Source organism: Heliconius melpomene, chromosome 15 (genome assembly GCF_056956725.1).
Source record: "Heliconius melpomene rosina isolate 202511_hmr_F chromosome 15, ASM5695672v1, whole genome shotgun sequence".
NCBI classification, from domain to species: domain Eukaryota; kingdom Metazoa; phylum Arthropoda; class Insecta; order Lepidoptera; family Nymphalidae; genus Heliconius; species Heliconius melpomene.
The window spans coordinates 5,418,131-5,436,143 of NC_140403.1; the positions used below are offsets into that span (position 1 = coordinate 5,418,131).

Sequence of the window (18,013 nt, forward strand, 5' to 3'; positions counted from 1 at the left end):
TTAATGAATATTTTAGGTTAATTTTATTTGAAATATTAATTATGTGGAACATTTTAAACTGTTTGCCCAGTAGAAGTGTAGCTAACTGTGAAGTCAGTAATTTGTTTTTAATTCTTATCCAGGATGCAAATAAATGTGATAATTATTTTAAGACTTTAATAAATATTATTTTGAATTACTGTAGAGTTTTGATACCTTTTTTTAGCTTCACACTGTAGCAGGGTAGCCAGAGGGAACCTAATGTTAAAACACTACGTTCTCCTCGTTCGACACTAGTTTCTGACCAATATTCCAGACGTTGCATGTTAAGTGGTGAATCTAAACGATGTGTTTTTTTGATACCAGAGTAAGGAAAATAAAAATAATTCTCCCCAGTGAGAATCGAAACTACAACTGCCATGTTTAGAGTCACTACGCCGCTGTGCCATGACGGCCTTAATGATATCAATTTCAAAATATTAATATATTTAATACATTATTTGGAGACAAATAATGATTTTGATTATCACGTTTTACAGTCTAACGGTAAGATAATTAATTATATATATCTATTATAAAATATAATAACATTTTATGTAGCTATAAGTATTTGAGGTTTTGAAAGGCATTTCAGTAGGGTGTAGGATAATTAGGTTCAACGCAATGGTTTAAAAACTGAACTAAGGATTTATTTATTTAAGGTAACAAGTTTAAATTCTAAATTAGTGAAGTTCGGCCCCAGTCCCCTATTACACTCGTAACTTAACTATCTCTAAACACTCGTATCTTGGAAACGAAAATAAAAAAAAAACAATTAAACAATTTTTATATAACTTTTTTTATAACATTTAGTGTAATTACAAATGTAAAAAAAATTGACATTAATATTACGGCGACATCAAAACCGCCTTTAATACTTACTTAATACAGATCATAAAAGATATTTTATCATGTCCACATGAAAAATGCACCGGCTAATTTCTTTCGCTATAAATAAACTAGGATCCCGATTATCTCGTCTCGGTTAAATAAAAATGCTCACTTTTAATTGGTATAGGTAGGACTACTATTATTATACAATGTCTCCGGTTATACGTACGTAGAGTACCTATAAGAGGCGTAGGAGCTTGATCGCGCGTCCATACATAGCTAAAGGCCTTGTACGCAACGCAAGGACGCACAGCCCCTAAAGAAGCCCGCCATTTTCGAAGCAGCGCGAACGCGGGAAAGTCAATTGTCATTGGATTTTATTGTTTTTTTAAATTATTTTTTTATATAATTTTAATTTAAAATTATAATAAAAGTGGTGGTGTTATTGTGCTGTGATTTTGAAACGGTGAGTTTTTTGTTTATTAACATGTAAAATAGTAAATATAAGGAACAATTAGTTTTTTATTACATTAAGTAAGTCTATTATATTAAAAATGATTATATTAATTTAGGCAAAGAAATAAGTTTTTCACAAAAATCTGACTGTTAATAAATAATTTTAAAACCATTAAATAACCATTAAATCTGTTTAAAAAAATAATAACAAAATAATGAAAATCTTCAATATTTGTGCTTGTTTTATAAATAAGCGAATACTTCAAAATTCACCTTCACCTTCTTTTGTAAAATAATTTTTAAAAAAATATATATATATTAAATAGACTATCGCGAGGATTTTAACATTAATAAAATAATTTTATTAACAAAATCAAGTATGACATAACAAAAATTATATTAAAGATCTTCTTTTAAAGAATGTTTGCTTTAAAGAAGTACTTATCTATAATTTTTGGGGGATTCGGAGATCCCGAGTGAACGTAGAGCATAAGAAGTTAAAAATGCATATAATTATCATAATCAATAATTAACGATATTTTTTGCGGGAATACATTTTGTACAAGTTGTAAGTAACAAGTAACACAAGTCCTGTATGGAGGCATTATTGTATAAGTATTAAGCATATATGTACTTATGTCATTTATGTCGATTCTGTCTTTTTATGTTTTTTTTTAATCTACTGGTAGAATGTGAGATATTTTTAGAAGTTTATTTTTTTGTGGATAGAGGTTAAATTGTAAAATTAATATCTAAAAAAAAATAGTTTAACTTGCAAAAAATGGTTACCTTTATTAATAAACTCTATCAAAATGACGTCAAATAAATGAATCATGGGAATATTCTTGAAAAAAAAATCTACATAAAACAGATAATTATTTTTTCATCTTCCTCATTATAGTTGGATTCAAATGAAAAAATAAGTATAATTCGAAAAGCTTATGTATCATTAAATCCAACCAACACAGTCGATTCTACGTTTGCGGTTACATTTCCATCTTCGTTGTCTAATAATTTGGTCATTGACTGCAAAAAATATAATACGTTCATATTCGCAAGGCTCGATCTGAATATTTAAATAATGGGTTCATTTTTTGTTATGCATATCATACACTATCTTTCTTGTTGTTACTATAATTACAATGAGATGCCAGATTCCGGTACGTAATCGGACTAGTCGATCATGTTTATTAAAATTGATTGTGTAGAAGGCATACATTTCATTTGATTTATGTTCTGGCCATCAAATTTCAAAACTGTTTCACGCTGTATCCCGCACACAGTAGGGAACCTAGTGTTAAGACACTCCGTTCTCCATTTTCCCCCGAATTCTAGAGGCATTCGACTGGCCTCGATGGTTATTATTTAATGATATTTCTTTATTTAAATAAGTGACGAGACAATCGTCACGCTTACATATAATAAATATAGTGCAACTAAACATATATAGTACAAGTACATATCTTACATAGACTAGGTACTGTACTCATAACCGGCTATGTCTTGGCATTGGTGTTAAATGTCATATTATGCTCATTTATTTCAGTGACACTGTAATGTTACGAGAGAAAGAAGAACTGTAAGTTTTTTTTCTCTTGGTTTCTCTTTCTGTAGTATATTATTGTGACAATTTAGTGGTTGGGTATCGGATTTCCAAATTGTAGCTTGTTTGGTCAGATTTGGTTTTTTGTCTTAATACGGTCGAAATGGTAAAAAAAGTGTATTTACCATGGTATTTATTCCTTAAAACAAGATCTTCTTCCAAAACCTAATTTTCAAGGATTTCTTATTATTTCTCGAAATAGTAAAAAATCACATGTCACTGAAGCAACTTTGTCTATTCTATATCAAAAGGGAGATTCAAAATGAAGAAATATAAATAAATACAAAATATTAAAATATATGCAAAGCATTTAGATTAAAAAAGGTCCATCAGCTTTAAATTGACAGGCTCCACCGATATACTCCGGGGATAAAACAGAAGACGACACGTTTTGATAGCAAAAGAAACAAAATATATTTCAAGTTGACATTCTGTAATACAGTGAGGTTGTATTTCTACCATAAAAATAGTTAAGGCCGTCGCGGCGCAGTGGGTTCGATCTCCACTTGAGGGAATTAATTATTATTTCTTAATATTTTCATTTCTTCGCTCTTGCACCAGGGCAAAAGTCCAGCGTTGAGTTCCGCCACTGATCACGCAATGCCTCGAAAAATTCGCCGGAATATGGGAACGGAGTGTCTTAACACTAGGTTCCCTCTGCATACCCTGCTGTGTGCGGGATACAGCGTGAAACTGATTTTTCTTTCAAATAGTTGGTTAAACGTTCAGTTAAATTAGCCGTTAAATACCATTCCTGAAGAAATTACAAATTAGTAGATCGTTTACTAGGACGTAATTTGCACGCAGATGATCACCTTCAGATAACGCTAACGTTTAGAGACAGATTGAGAGACCACCAAGGGACAATGGTATTTATTGAAAATAAAATATATAGCAAAATAAAAGAAAATATATATATATATATATATAATTTTCGCTGTATACAGATTTTATCTGACTTAGGGTATCAAATCCTAATGGATGTTGGCATATTGTCATTTTCAAGCTTAAGTTAAGCTTGAAAAATAAAAATTAGGGTATTAAATTCAAAAGATTAAAATCAGTGTAGGTATATATTATTCATTCTATCATATTTCGTTAGAAACAAATTATTTCGTTATTACGCAACGATTTGCAAAGTTTGTTGTTAGAAAACGTCACCCAAAATGACCTTGCTTAACGCATCTCTAATCTCTAATAACGAAAATAATTTCATAAATATATTTAATAAATATTCGTATACTTCAAGCGGGCGTAGCCGCGTTCGGGTCCACTAGTATGTATATATAACATATAGTCTTCTTTCATACTTATTTGGTATTTAAATATATGCCAATACCAACCATTTAGCCTTTTATAGTTTAAAGCGATGATTAAAAAGCGAATAAATTACATTAATAAAAGAAAGATGCAAAACCTATCTCAAGGGAACGGTGTAATAGAAAAATGTAAACTTTTTCTTATCTTTTATAACAAGACACGAACACAGCAGGTGAGTCTATATATATATAAAAAAAGGTTTTTTATTCAATCCTGGTTATTTTTACTATAAACTATCCTTATATTGATTCTTGTAATATAATAGTTAAGAAAGACATTATAGAGGGACTAGTTGACATTGAAAAGCAAGAAACCAGTTCGAATCCCGGTTATAGACATGCATTGAACTTCGACGTATTCATAATTGAACGGTACTGTCTCGAACAATAGTCCTATTGATATTATGTATGTTACACTTTTAATATCTCATATTTGAAGCGAGAAACTATAGAAGTATTTATTGTTTATGTTTAAGAGAAATGTAAGTAGGGTAGGGTAGGGTTATTTAATATTTTAGAAATATTATAAAGAAACAATCAGCTTCACCTGTAATCCGCACACAGTAGGGTAAGCAGAGGAAATCTCTCGTAACTCATACATCCATTATCCGCGCGTTGAGTGGCGGAACTTAACGCCGCGCTTTGCATCGGCATTTAGTGTCGAGTGCCAAGAAATCAAAATATAAATTTAAATAATATTTCACTCGAGTGGGAATCGAACCCACAACCAATTGCGTTTACAGTCACACACATGGGCCAGGGAGTATTAACTTAAAAAAAAAATATTGTCAGTATTAAATATTTTTATAATCAATACAAAAAGTAATTGAATACCTTAAATAATAAATAAAAACATAAACTTTAAACCCATATATCACAATTTGAACCAATAAATTCGTTGGACCAGCGGGGTTTTTATATTGTGATGTTAATTGTTGTACAATTATATATTTATTTTTTAAATGCTGACCCTTTATTTGGCTTTCCCATATAACAGCACCAATAAAATAAAAAAATCTAATTATGTGAAATTATAAACTGTAACTTTTAAGAGATTCGATATTTTGATTATATCTAAAGGTTATAAACAACAACTTTTAGGTATAGATGAAATTTAGTAAATATGATAAAAGTATTTAAAAATATATAGTTAACATACAGTTGAATTGAAGAAAAGTTTATTGTATTAAATTAATTTCACATATAAAAATAAGGTGCATGTAAGTTTTAGTCTAATTCTTTTATTAACATTTCGTATTAGATGGCAGTCAAAACTGTATATTTTATCTTTGGTATGTTTTTATGACAAAATAATGAGATGACATCTATATTAAAAGCTAATATATCTGCCAAGCTTTCCACTATATTTTTTCTAAATCAAGTCCTTATAACGGCATTAAGCCGCCACTCAACACACAATGCTTCGGAAGTTAGTTGAAAAGTCTTTTTAACATTGGGTTCCCAGGTTCCCTCTGCCTACCCTGCCTCCTTATAAATTACATATAGCAAGGATTATAATAACGGAAACACACATAACTCCGTAAAGTGGAATGTCTCTTTAGTTTAGTATAAATTAATCTAATATCCATACATTACAGACCCGTAAGCACCTGGCATATTTGGCTGCTTCGCCAAGTAGGCTTACAAGTTCAATGCCAAGAATCCGCTATTTCCCCCAAATGACACCAATAAAGTTGTTATTCTTCTCGCGTATCGGTGGTAGAGATTTCGATTACCAACTGTATCTGAACGCGATAAGATAAATTTAACTTAGAACTAGGACAAATGTGAGCAAATCTTCAATAGTTCAGTGTCTATTGAAATTTTGTTAAACTATGTATGTATATATGTAAGTTTGTTTAGTTTAACGGGGTAATCTCCGGAACTACAAATTAGATTTTTTTTTTATTTTAGATAGTTCAAATGGACTATTCGATAAATATCTAGGAAGGTGTATATAATTATAATCTTGTACGTCACGTTAATTGTGCACGTAGAGGACAGTAGTGGCGCAGTGGCGCAAACGCGCGGTCGATTGTGGGTTCGATTTTCACTCGGGCGAATAAATTATTGTTATTTATTCGTTGTGATAATAAGACTAAGAGCGGAAATGAATTTCGCCACTCAACACGCAAACGCGAAAATTGGGCGGGAAGTAGGAAACTGTATCTTAACACTAGGTTCCCTCTGCCTACCATGCATGCGAGAAGCTGGAAAAAAAGCAATATAGCTGTACGTCTTCGTTATAGATTGTATGAGTCATTTATTTTATCTACTCTATTCATAAATTCCGGTTCCGGTGACCGTACGATTACGTCCTCAATCAGTGCTCTTGTTTAAAAGTGATTAAAAGTATAGTTCAACTAGTAAGATATTGAGAAATTTGCGAAAGACATTATAAATTACGATAAAGCAGGTGTAATCACAGTTAAAACCTAGTGTTTAGAGCTAAAACTCAACATAAAGTGTTTAAAGACTAAAGTTATAACCTCAAATTAATAATTGACAGCGTCAAGATTACCAACATAAGTTCCGGTTGACGAATCTAAAACAATATGTCGGAAGAAATGTCAATGTCAACATTATATAGCATGATGAAGCAAGAAATGGAGAAACAAGCTAATCTTATTACTGCTAATACGGATAAAATTATGTTATCTATTGACGAGAGAATTAAACCATTAATAGAAGAAAATCAGAATCTTAAGATAGAAATTGAAGTACTCAATAAAAAAGTGACTACATTGGAAGATATGAACAAAAAGAATAACATTATAATACATGGGATGAGGGAATCCGAAACGAATTATTTACAATTATACAATAATATTAAGCAGTTTTTTCAAAAAGTAGATGTTAATATAGAAAAATACGATATTAATAAAATGCATAGAATTGGAAAAAATAAAATAGACAAAGTGAGACCAGTGCTGATCTCTTTTACTAGTTACAACAAGAAAGCTGAAGTAATGAGAAACAAGAAAAAAGTTACTGAGGACATTTATATAACAGAAGATTTTTCCAAAGAAACCATACAGAAGCGCAAAGAATTACTACCACAGCTAAAGGAAGAAAGGAAGAAGGGAAACGAGGCCTACATATGGAATAACAAACTAATAGTAAAATCTAGGGAAAATGAGAAAAGGAAAAGAGACAACTCAACATCTCCCGGTGGGAACCTACAACAACAAGAAAAAGTAAAAACTATAATAGCTCCTGCTAAACTTCTACGAACAGATCCATTTGCATACATGCGTTCCCGATCACACTCCCTAACTGAAAAAACAACTCCTAATATGTAGGAATCACTAGACACCGGTAATCAAGAAAAAATAAACAACAAAAACCTCCAATTAAAAGAAAATCTCCCCAAGCCGGTTGGTCACCGTGGGGTTAGAGACCATTACCCCTCAAAAGACCCTACACTGGGAATCAAAACTAAAAAAAGTAACTGTAAAAATAACAATAACAATATTTTCATTGCAACATTGAACACAAGGTCATTAAAAACACAAGAAAGATTATACGAGCTAGATTTTGCATTACAACGGATAAAGTGGGATATTATAGGTTTATCTGAAATACGAAGATCAGAAGAACAAATACAGGAATATGATAACTATATATTCTACTTTAAAAACATTACTCCAGGACTGTATGGAATTGGTTTTATAATAAAAAAACATCTTAAAAATAATATCCAGGATATTATTGGTATTTCAGATAGAATAGCAATTTTAAATATTAAGTTACCCGAACATAAGCAACCTATTTCAATAGTTCAGGTATACGCTCCAACAGAACATGCTGAAGAAGAACAAAAAGACCTATTCTACCAAAAATTAAAGCAAGCAATGGAACAAGTATACAAAACAGTAATAATAATGGGAGACCTAAACGCCCAAATAGGTAAAAGTAATAAAAATGAAGACTTCTGTCTGGGACCTTATTCATTTGGAAAGCGAAATAACAACGGTCAAAGGCTAATAGAATTTGTCCAGGAATTCAACTTAAGGGTCATGAATAGTTATTTCAATAAAAAAAAGAGCAGGAAATGGACGTGGATATCACCAAATGGAAGAGTCAAGAACGAAATTGACTTCATAATCACAAACAAACCAAAGCTATTTATTGATGTAGGTACTATAAACCAACTAGAATTTAACACAGATCACCGTATGCTTCGTGGAACACTATCAACTACCAATGTAAAGCAATCTAGAAAACTTTTGGCGAGCACTAGAGGAATAGTGGAACTACCACTACCAGACACAGTCTTGTCTTCTCTGGAACTTACACTACAAGATAAAATTCAACAAATTCATACAATACAAGAAAAATATGATATCTTGGAAAACCAACTAAAATCAGTTGAAAATGATGTCCATGTAACAAAATCAGCAAAAGATAAAATAGGAGGGAAAGCAAGAGATCTAATATTACTGAGACATAGTAAAAGGCAACAAAAACCAGTAGATAGGAATGAAATAGCAAAAATAAGCAAACAAATAAATTCATGCATAAGGTACCATAGACAAGAAACCAGGCTCAATCGAATAATGTTCCACTTAGAAACTACCGGGGGAGTCAGAAAAGCACAGAAAGAGATGCAAGATTGTAGAAACTGGATAATAGACATGAAAAAACCGAATCAACAAAAGAGCAATACAAAACGCATAGAAATATTAGGCATAGCTACAGATTTTTATCGAGAACTTTACAATGATGAATACCCAATGCAAATAGACCCTAACTGTATTATCACCGAGGAAGAGATACCATTCATTACTAAAACCGAAATAACTAAAGCAATTCAATCACAAAAAAATAGGAAATCACCAGGGGAAGATGGAATCTCAAACGAACTTCTGAAAGGAGTCTCAGACAGTATAATAAACACAATGTACAACATATTCAATGACATAATGGAACAAGAAACAATACCATCCCAATGGACTACATCGACAATAATATTACTCCATAAAAAAGGCAGAAGAGATGACATCAATAATTACAGGCCCATAAGTCTAATGTCGAACCTGTACAAGATATTTTCAAAAGTTTTATTGGAAAGAATCACAAGAATCTTAGATGAGAATCAGCCAAAAGAGCAGGCAGGATTTCGTGCGGGTTTTTCAACTTTAGATCACATTTTTACAATTAAACAAATTACAGAGAAATACAAAGAATACAGATTATCCTACTATCTGGCATTTATTGACTATCATAAGGCATTTGACTCACTTAAACACGAGAAAATTTGGGAAGCTTTGTCATACCAAGGAGTACACAAAAAATATATCCGCCTCATAATGGAAATTTACAAAAACATGACTGCAAAAATAAAAACTGAAAATCTGGGCCAAACCTTTCCTGTCAAGCGAGGGGTAAGGCAGGGGGATCCCTTATCCCCGAAATTGTTCTCGGCTACACTTGAACTTGTTTTCCAAAAATTGGATTGGTCAAACTATGGAATAAGGATAAATGGAGAAAAGTTAAACCATCTCCGATTTGCTGATGACCTTGTAATAATTTCTGACAATCCAGATCAATTACAGACCATGCTCAATCAACTAGTGTCAGAAAGTAGAAAAGTAGGCCTACAAATGAATATGGCAAAAACTAAACTAATGACAAACCATATACAAACACCTATAAATGTTGACAATGACTCAATTGAATATGTTGACCAATACACATATCTTGGGCAGATCATATCTCCAACACATAACACCTCAAAAGAAATTGAAAATAGAGTAAATGTAGCTTGGAAACGATATTGGGCTCTGAAAGATATAACAAAAAGTAAGTCAATACCAATGAATTTAAAAACCAAAATATTCAACTCATGCATACTTCCTACTATGACTTACGGATGTCAAACATGGGCTTTAAAATTACAAAATGTACAAAAACTTCAAGTATGTCAGCGCAACATGGAAAGGAGCATGCTTAATATCAAGAGAAAGGACAAAGTTAAAATTAATGTTATTCGCCAGAAAACAAAGACTGTAGAAGTATCTTACAAAATTAAAAAGCTGAAATTGAAATGGGCAGGGCATCTAATCAGAAACAAAACCAACAAATGGGCAAAACAGGTGGCAGAATGGTACCCAAGAGAGGGTAAGAGAAAAAGAGGAAGACCTTCGAAAAGATGGGATGAGGACCTAAAATTAGCTGCGGGTACATTGTGGATGAGGAAAACCCACGACAGGAAGATGTGGAAGGCTTTGGGGGAGGCCTATGCTAAGGCAAAACAATCTTTTACCGGTGTAAATATAAATTCTGTATTATGATTATTTAGATTGTTAATAAAGGCTTTATTATTATTATTATTATTATTATTATTCATAAAACGTTATAAAAATAATTATAATTAATTGATTTCGCAATTTTAACACTACCTAAATACCACTTTTTGTAAATGAAATAAAATATCAATGACAATATTTTATTAGAGTTATTAATGCATTTTTTTGTGTAAAAAAAAATCACTTTATCAAATTTCATCTTTAGAATGCGATATCTTTAGTTTGAATATTCACATCAAAAATTATTAATGAGAAAGTAAATGAAAATAAAGCATACTTTAATAAACTCAGAAATTATTTCTCCAGTTAGTTTTAACAGCTTCACTCTGTGTTCCGCACGCGATAGGGTAGGCATAGGGAGGCTTCGTTCTCCACTCCCCACCTCCCCAGAGCAATGAAATTAAAATAAAAATCTAAAAAAATATTTCATATTTTCAAATGGGTGTCAAATCCACAACCAGTTAGGTTTGCTGTCACACATTTGGCCCCTGAGCCATTGGTCTCAAGTGAGTTTCATTATAATATTTAAGACACTTTCAATGTTTTCTTGAAAGTCAATTTGAATATATCAAGTTTGTTCTGGAATCGGTGGGTACACAGTTCAAAACCAAAGGGGGGTCGTAAAAGCATCAGTATATTAACATTTGAACCACCTTTACAATCAGAGCATTTTCCATCACGTAATATTTAAAGTGCCTAAACATGTATCATATGCCATGCATGCCATAAATAGTCATTTGGCACGACCAGCGCCGGGTCATTGACCTCTGTTTTTTAATCCCAAAATCATAATTATGAGATCGCTATCTTACATATAAGGATGTTTCATTTCATACAAATGATGATTTTTTTTGTTCCCTAATTAGGTGGTTAAATAACAATCAACGCCGCTTTGTTCTCAGTTCTGTAATGGAAATATTCTAGTAAGTTTTTTTAAACTTTTAGTTCAACTTTGGTCATTCCGTCTGAAATAAGAATAGCGATTTTAGCTTTGGATTTTTTTTGTTTACATAAAATTTATTGCAAAGTAAGTAAATTTATGTTACTATTATACAGTTTTCGTTAGTTTTGAGACAACCAAATTCACTTTTCTAATTGGGTCAAAGAAACACTTATTGACAAGGAATTTACGAAGTCTAACATCTTAATGAAATTTTTTAATATATTTTTTTAAGTACCTAAAAATAATATTTTAAATATTTGTTATTCAGTACAAGACAAATGTTTGTAACGGTTTCATAAATACTAATTAAATACAAGCTTGTAAAACCGATGGTTCAAAGTTCCAAAGTGTTGCATTTTAATAAAAAAGTAAACAAGAAATGCTGTTATTCTTTTAAAAAATATGTTATCCTTATTTCATATACAAAAATTATTATTGACAGAATTAAAAAAAAAATACATTTTCCAAATTATACAAATTTAGTTAAACGTGTGACTTCTTAAATAATAAATTCAAAATAATCTTCGGTTAGTGATGTTTTTTATATCTGATATCGACAATTTTGTACGGTTCATTAAGAAAGTTTAATACCGTTGATTCCTAATACAAAATACTAAAAAAAAAACATATAGCGTAAGGAATCTCGTGCAAACTTAAACGAAATTGTTTTGGGGAAGTAATAAACAAAAAATATTTATAGCAGTTTAACCGCTTAATTTTATTAGCTCTTAAATTTAAAAATATAAGGAATATTGTCATAAAAATACATGTTTTCGTATATAACTTCTTTGGTAACGATGATGTTTACGATTGTGAAGTATCCACCCATTTTTGTTTAGTTCTAAGCGTGGAAGCAAAAAAGATATTGTCAAATTTTATAGATATTTAAGGAAGAGCGGGAAGTAATAAAAATAATATATTATAATTTTTATTATTGAGAAATCCCCTTACTCATTGATTCTTGAATATTGGCTAAATCTGTTCCAAAATTTCCAATTAGATTCTCCAGCAACGAATAGCAGAGAGATTCCGCACTGCGATTTGTCGTTATAACACATCCCATTTATTTAAAATTTAGTATTTAGGCTTTAGCATATACCTAACGTCAGGAATAAACACATTTTGACTCTCCCATTTTCTCCGTCTAAGAAACAACAGCAAGTTAACATGTACAGACACGTGACTCACCTAGTTAATGACTTAAAAATCCAATTCTAGTTATTAAAAAAAAAATTGCCAAAATTTTCTACCGTTACAAAATATGACCAATAATTATAGTTTATTATAACTTTGGAAGGAATCTTTATGATATTTAATTTGAGATGATGAATTCATCATCGAGTAAGTTACGTTGACTCCAATTTATACATCGTCGTTAAAATGATTTAAGTTAAATATGTGAGTAAAATAAGAAAAAAAATGGTCAAGTGCGAGTTGTCCACACCGAGGATTCCAAATTCAAGAATGATTCATAAAGCCTTGTAGTTTTTGAATGCGTTGCCTGTAGATGGTTACCTCCTAAATACTTCCACGCGATCTTGATAGAAAAGAAATAACAGATGGACAAATAGTGAGTGATCATATCAGAGTTTTATCTTTTCTCTTGAGGTACTAAACCCTAAAAATACTGGTATATAGCTATTCTTTTGCAGTGAATAAGCGCCTTAAGTATTATACAATTAATACTGTAAATTTTATAACGTGACATTAAAATCTCCACATTCAAAGAAAAATGTTACTTTTATGACGATCCTAAGATCATAATTTCGATTTTGGAATACATTTTTATAAACGTTTGTACGAAATGTAATTGCCATGTATATATAATGTATGTTATGTTATATATGTATAATGTTATTTTCATATAATAAAACTAAATAATATATATATCGACTAGACTAGAGGCCATCATGGCACAGCGGCACAAGGGTGTGACTGCAACGCGAGGGTTGTGGGTTCGATCCCTACTTGAGGAAGTGAAATATTTATTTACGTTTATATTATATTGGATAGACCAAATTAGGTGGGCAGATTATTTTACATATGAGTTTTTATACATAACTAGCGGCCCGCCCGCGGCTTCGCCTGCTTGAACTACGTTATTATTAATTTTTTGTCTCCATGAGTTCCTACGTCCTATAAGTTACGTCCATGTAAAATTTGAGACTCCTAGCATTTGTAGTAACGAAGTTTCATACAAACTTTCAACCTCAAAAACAACCCCTTAGAAGTCATATATTGTAAATTCCCGTCTTAGCGTGCACCTACATCCTATAAGTAACTCCTATGCAAAATTTGAAATTCCTAGCACATGTAGTTTCTGAGATTTCGTGATGAGTGACCTTTCGATTTTATATATATAGATATGAGAAGTGTAATTTAAAAGTATCAAAAAACAACTTGACTGACATTGAACTAATTTAAAATTTTATTGCAAGAATACAATTAATACTAAACAATAGAAGAAAGAGAGTTTTACCGTATCAGTTGCAAAACGATAAAGCTTCACAATCAACGGATGATAGCGATACTATCGAATTACGGTCCAGAACCAGCAGCATGTTGCTACACTAGATTGATTTATATGAAGGGAATTAGACCTTTTAGCACCTCCTCAAACACTGCAATTTAACGTATCTACGTTGTAAGAGTAATTGTAGCGTATCTTTTAGTATAAGAAGCGATATAAGAACCGTAAGTTATGTAATAGTATTTTTTTGACATAAAAATAATAATAAAATTTTAAATTTACAACTCCAATCTTTGATCAATTATACTGCAAGCATTGATTTTTCACTAACAATGAAGATATCCTCAATCATGTTTGTGAACCCTATACCAGGTTAAACACTACATATTCTTTAACCTTACATGGAGTAATATTTAAGGAGTACATGGAGTAACAAGCGCGGATTTAGGCGGAAAATATAGAACGTAGTGTTTGATCTCAAAACTTCAATGATCTATTATGTAGACATTGTCAAATAAGTAGAGATAATAATTAAAAACACTAGTGTAGGTATATATTTAGCTTAACATTTATATAGTCTTTTTTACCATACTTTTTTGTTCTATTACACTAAGCATATAGTATATCTATTCATATATTTATATATTTCTAAATTAGTACTTTGATTTCAAATTATTCACGGTACGAGGGTATGATTCATCACTGTTCGAAATGATTAAGTCGTCTTATCGAAGCCTATAAAATGCAAACAAGTTATAAACTATGTTAGAGTCAAATTATTTAAAGATGACCATTAATTATAATAAAATAAAATAAAATATATTTTTTTAAAACAAGAAAAATGGTGTCTAAGTTTTGCTACCAAATATTGAGATATATAGTAATTAATAATATTTAAATTTCCATTGTCTTCTTAGTGTCAGATTTACTGGTTCTTTATTAGTACCGTTAACTCAATGAACTGTGATATATTAGAACGGAATTACCGTAGTTTACACGGTCATTCACATACAGACAGACGGTCAATTTACAATCATAATTCGATAAGTAAAGTCTAAATAGAAACGCAAATATAAAGGCAGGTATAATATTGTTTAATATGAAATGTGTAGGCGGATACTTGGAATGTAAATAAAAATATTCGCGTAGAGTATAACCACTCTCCAGTTATGAAAACATGATTGCATCTCAGAAATAGTATTTAAATGTAGTTTGCTTTTATGAGTATAAATAAGTTCTGTAGAATATAATAATTCACTTTTGCTTCAGTTTAAAAAATATAGATAAGATAAGGTAAGAAATTCTTAAAAAGAAAGGCATAAGCTCTTTAAAATGATGCTATAAATATTTTTGATTTACGAATATTTTTTACTATAGGTAGTTTATTGTGTTATTTTTCCTTATTAGATATTAAAATTTTTCTTTTATATGTAAAGAATTTTAACTTGGAAGCTTATATACAATAACCAATATGGTTATTAAACCTTATGAAGTCATCATGTAATGACTGACATGGCTGCATGGAAATCGTGATCCGGCAGGGAAATTACGGTATCCTGGTAAGGCACGTGGGGTCAAGGCACGAAATACTATAATAGTCTATATATTTAAAAAGAATAGGTGCTTTTTACATACATATTCACATTACTTTATAGTAATAAATATTTATTTGCTGTTTGCAGCTTTTGCAGGCGCTCGAGCGCAATGTAAGTATTATATTACATACTAGTGGGCCCGTGCGCGGCTACGCCCGCTTGAAATAGAAATATTAATAAAGAAATTGTAAACTAAAGATTCAGTCAATTCAGTAAAACAGCTACGGCATAAAATAACTGCTACGGCAATTAGCAAATTTGTCGAACTAAATACTTTTAATTGACATAGGTAACTTTTTTATTTATGAACCGATTGTAATAAAATAAATCCTATATGCTTTCGGAAGCTTGCCAGAGAGATAGTGAAAACCGCATCTAAATCGGGCAAGTCGATTCTGAGATTAGCGATAACAAACGCACCGACAAACAGACAAAAATTTTAAAAATCATTGTTTTGGGCTATATTAGGTTATTAAAGGTTCCCAATAATTTTTTTTTAAATATCTTACAAGTGAAGAGGGCCCGTCCTCTTACGATTTTATTATAAGTATAGAATAGATTTAAGCTTTTCGACTATTATTTTAGACTAGGTTCCGTCTGCCTACCCTGCAAAAATTTGGGACATATCTGAATATAAGCACTTTGTTACTTTTACCCGTCAAAAATAATTTATAATTGATGTACCTAACGTTACTTAATTTGTACCTAACTAGATAATTGTATGTTAGATTTTCCTCATTTTTTACCGTTAGTTTTATTAGATCAAAGACCTGCACCAAAAAATTATAAATTAATTTGTAAAATAAATGTTTTTACAGCTTACCTACTTGGATTCATTATGCAAATTTTGTTACAAGCAACCGTTGCGTCGTATAACGACTCGCGTTTCATTTTTTGCTATCATCCGTCTTAAAAACACAAGGAAGATGATTTAATTTTATGTCATTAATTATAGCTTCCTCTAAACTAAACAAAATTACTTAAGTAGCTTACTTTTTTGTATGTACCTACGTAGAAACATTGTGCAATGTGTGTAATAACAATCAAGGAAAATATATTTAATTAAAAATATATATTTCTTAAATAAAACATAATTTGAAGCTAGTCGTGGCGCGTAAACGCGGATTCAATTCCCACTCAAGGAAAAGAAAATCAATATTAAAATTTTGTACGATCAAGCGCCGAGGCATAAGACGGCGTTAAGTTCCACCACTCAATACGCAATTCCAGAATTCTGCAGAAAACAGAGTATCTTAACTTAACACTATGGTCTCTTCCCTCTCTACCTATCCTGCTGTGTGCGGGCAACAGCGTGAAGCTCTAAAATTAATTTATATGATTATATTAATGATATATTACTAAGCACAATGAATTAATGGTGGACCAGTTACGGGTTAAATTTCTTCATATAGCTTAGGTAGCGGTTATATAAGTATTGCAAAAGATTTAGTATGACTATATACGGAAAAAAATATAATAATACCTACCCACATATCTCTAATGATTCTAATTATAAATAAATAATTATTAGGTATCCGTTATACCGAGATCGGGGCACTTAGGTCAATACTTAACATTTTTTATTTATACTGTTTTGCAATTATCTAATTTAATATTTATATACACATATCTTTTACAATAATTGTTTATATGATGTCAGTCATAATTACGAAGGTACGTCTTTATTTCCTTTTGTAATTATAAAAATAAGCCCTTAGTAGTAAATATATTTTGCAGCTTAAAGCTTATTTTCTGCAAAATTGGTAGTCTATATGTCCTGTTGTTCATGAAAAAGCGTAAATAAAAGTGTTAGTGTTGAGATGTTCCGTTTTTCATTTCCCGGCCGAATTCCAGACGTGTTGAACGATGAAACTCAACGCCGCTGTGTTTTTTCTTTCGAGTGGGAATCAAACTCACAACTACCGCCCTCAGAGCCTCAGACGTTATCTAGTAGTTTAGAATTATACTAGTACTTAAAATCTCTATTAGGGAACGGAGAATATTAACAGTAGGTTCCCGAGTTCTTACCTACCCTGCTTTATGCGGGAAACAGCGTGAAGCTATACAAAAAAATAAAGAATTTTATTAAAAAGAACCAAAAGAAACGCAAATAGAGCACGACACGTTACTTTTAACGAGTAAGTGAAATTCGCTTATGCGTACATACGCGAGCAAGTAATTGACCAATTACTCTGTGAATGCTAAACAGCAGACCTTGACCGTGAACGAGCTATGTATAATAAATAAGTGATGATTGCTTCAATTTTATATTATTAAAAGATACCTGTAAGGTATCTGATAGGTACCTAACCGGAAATGATAATTATGTATTGATTTTAATATTATTTTAATTAATGTTATGAGTCAAGATCTAAGCAATTAGATATAGGTTTTTCTAAAATAAATTACTTATTTTGTTGAATACATTTATATTGTAAAAATAAATAAAATAAACAACTTTAATTAA

The 18,013-nt window shown here is 31.0% G+C and overlaps 1 protein-coding gene across 1 annotated transcript in view; it reads left to right on the forward strand.

Moving 5' to 3' along the window:
• The first annotated feature begins 1,138 nt into the window (after positions 1 to 1,138).
• LOC146531450 (uncharacterized) overlaps positions 1,139 to 18,013 on the forward strand; it is a 28,891-nt gene continuing 12,016 nt past the window's right edge. Inside the window, exon 1 of the mRNA XM_085198266.1 lies at positions 1,139 to 1,315. The gene's annotated coding sequence lies outside the window, so the exon portion shown is untranslated. The remainder of the gene's footprint in view (positions 1,316 to 18,013) is intronic.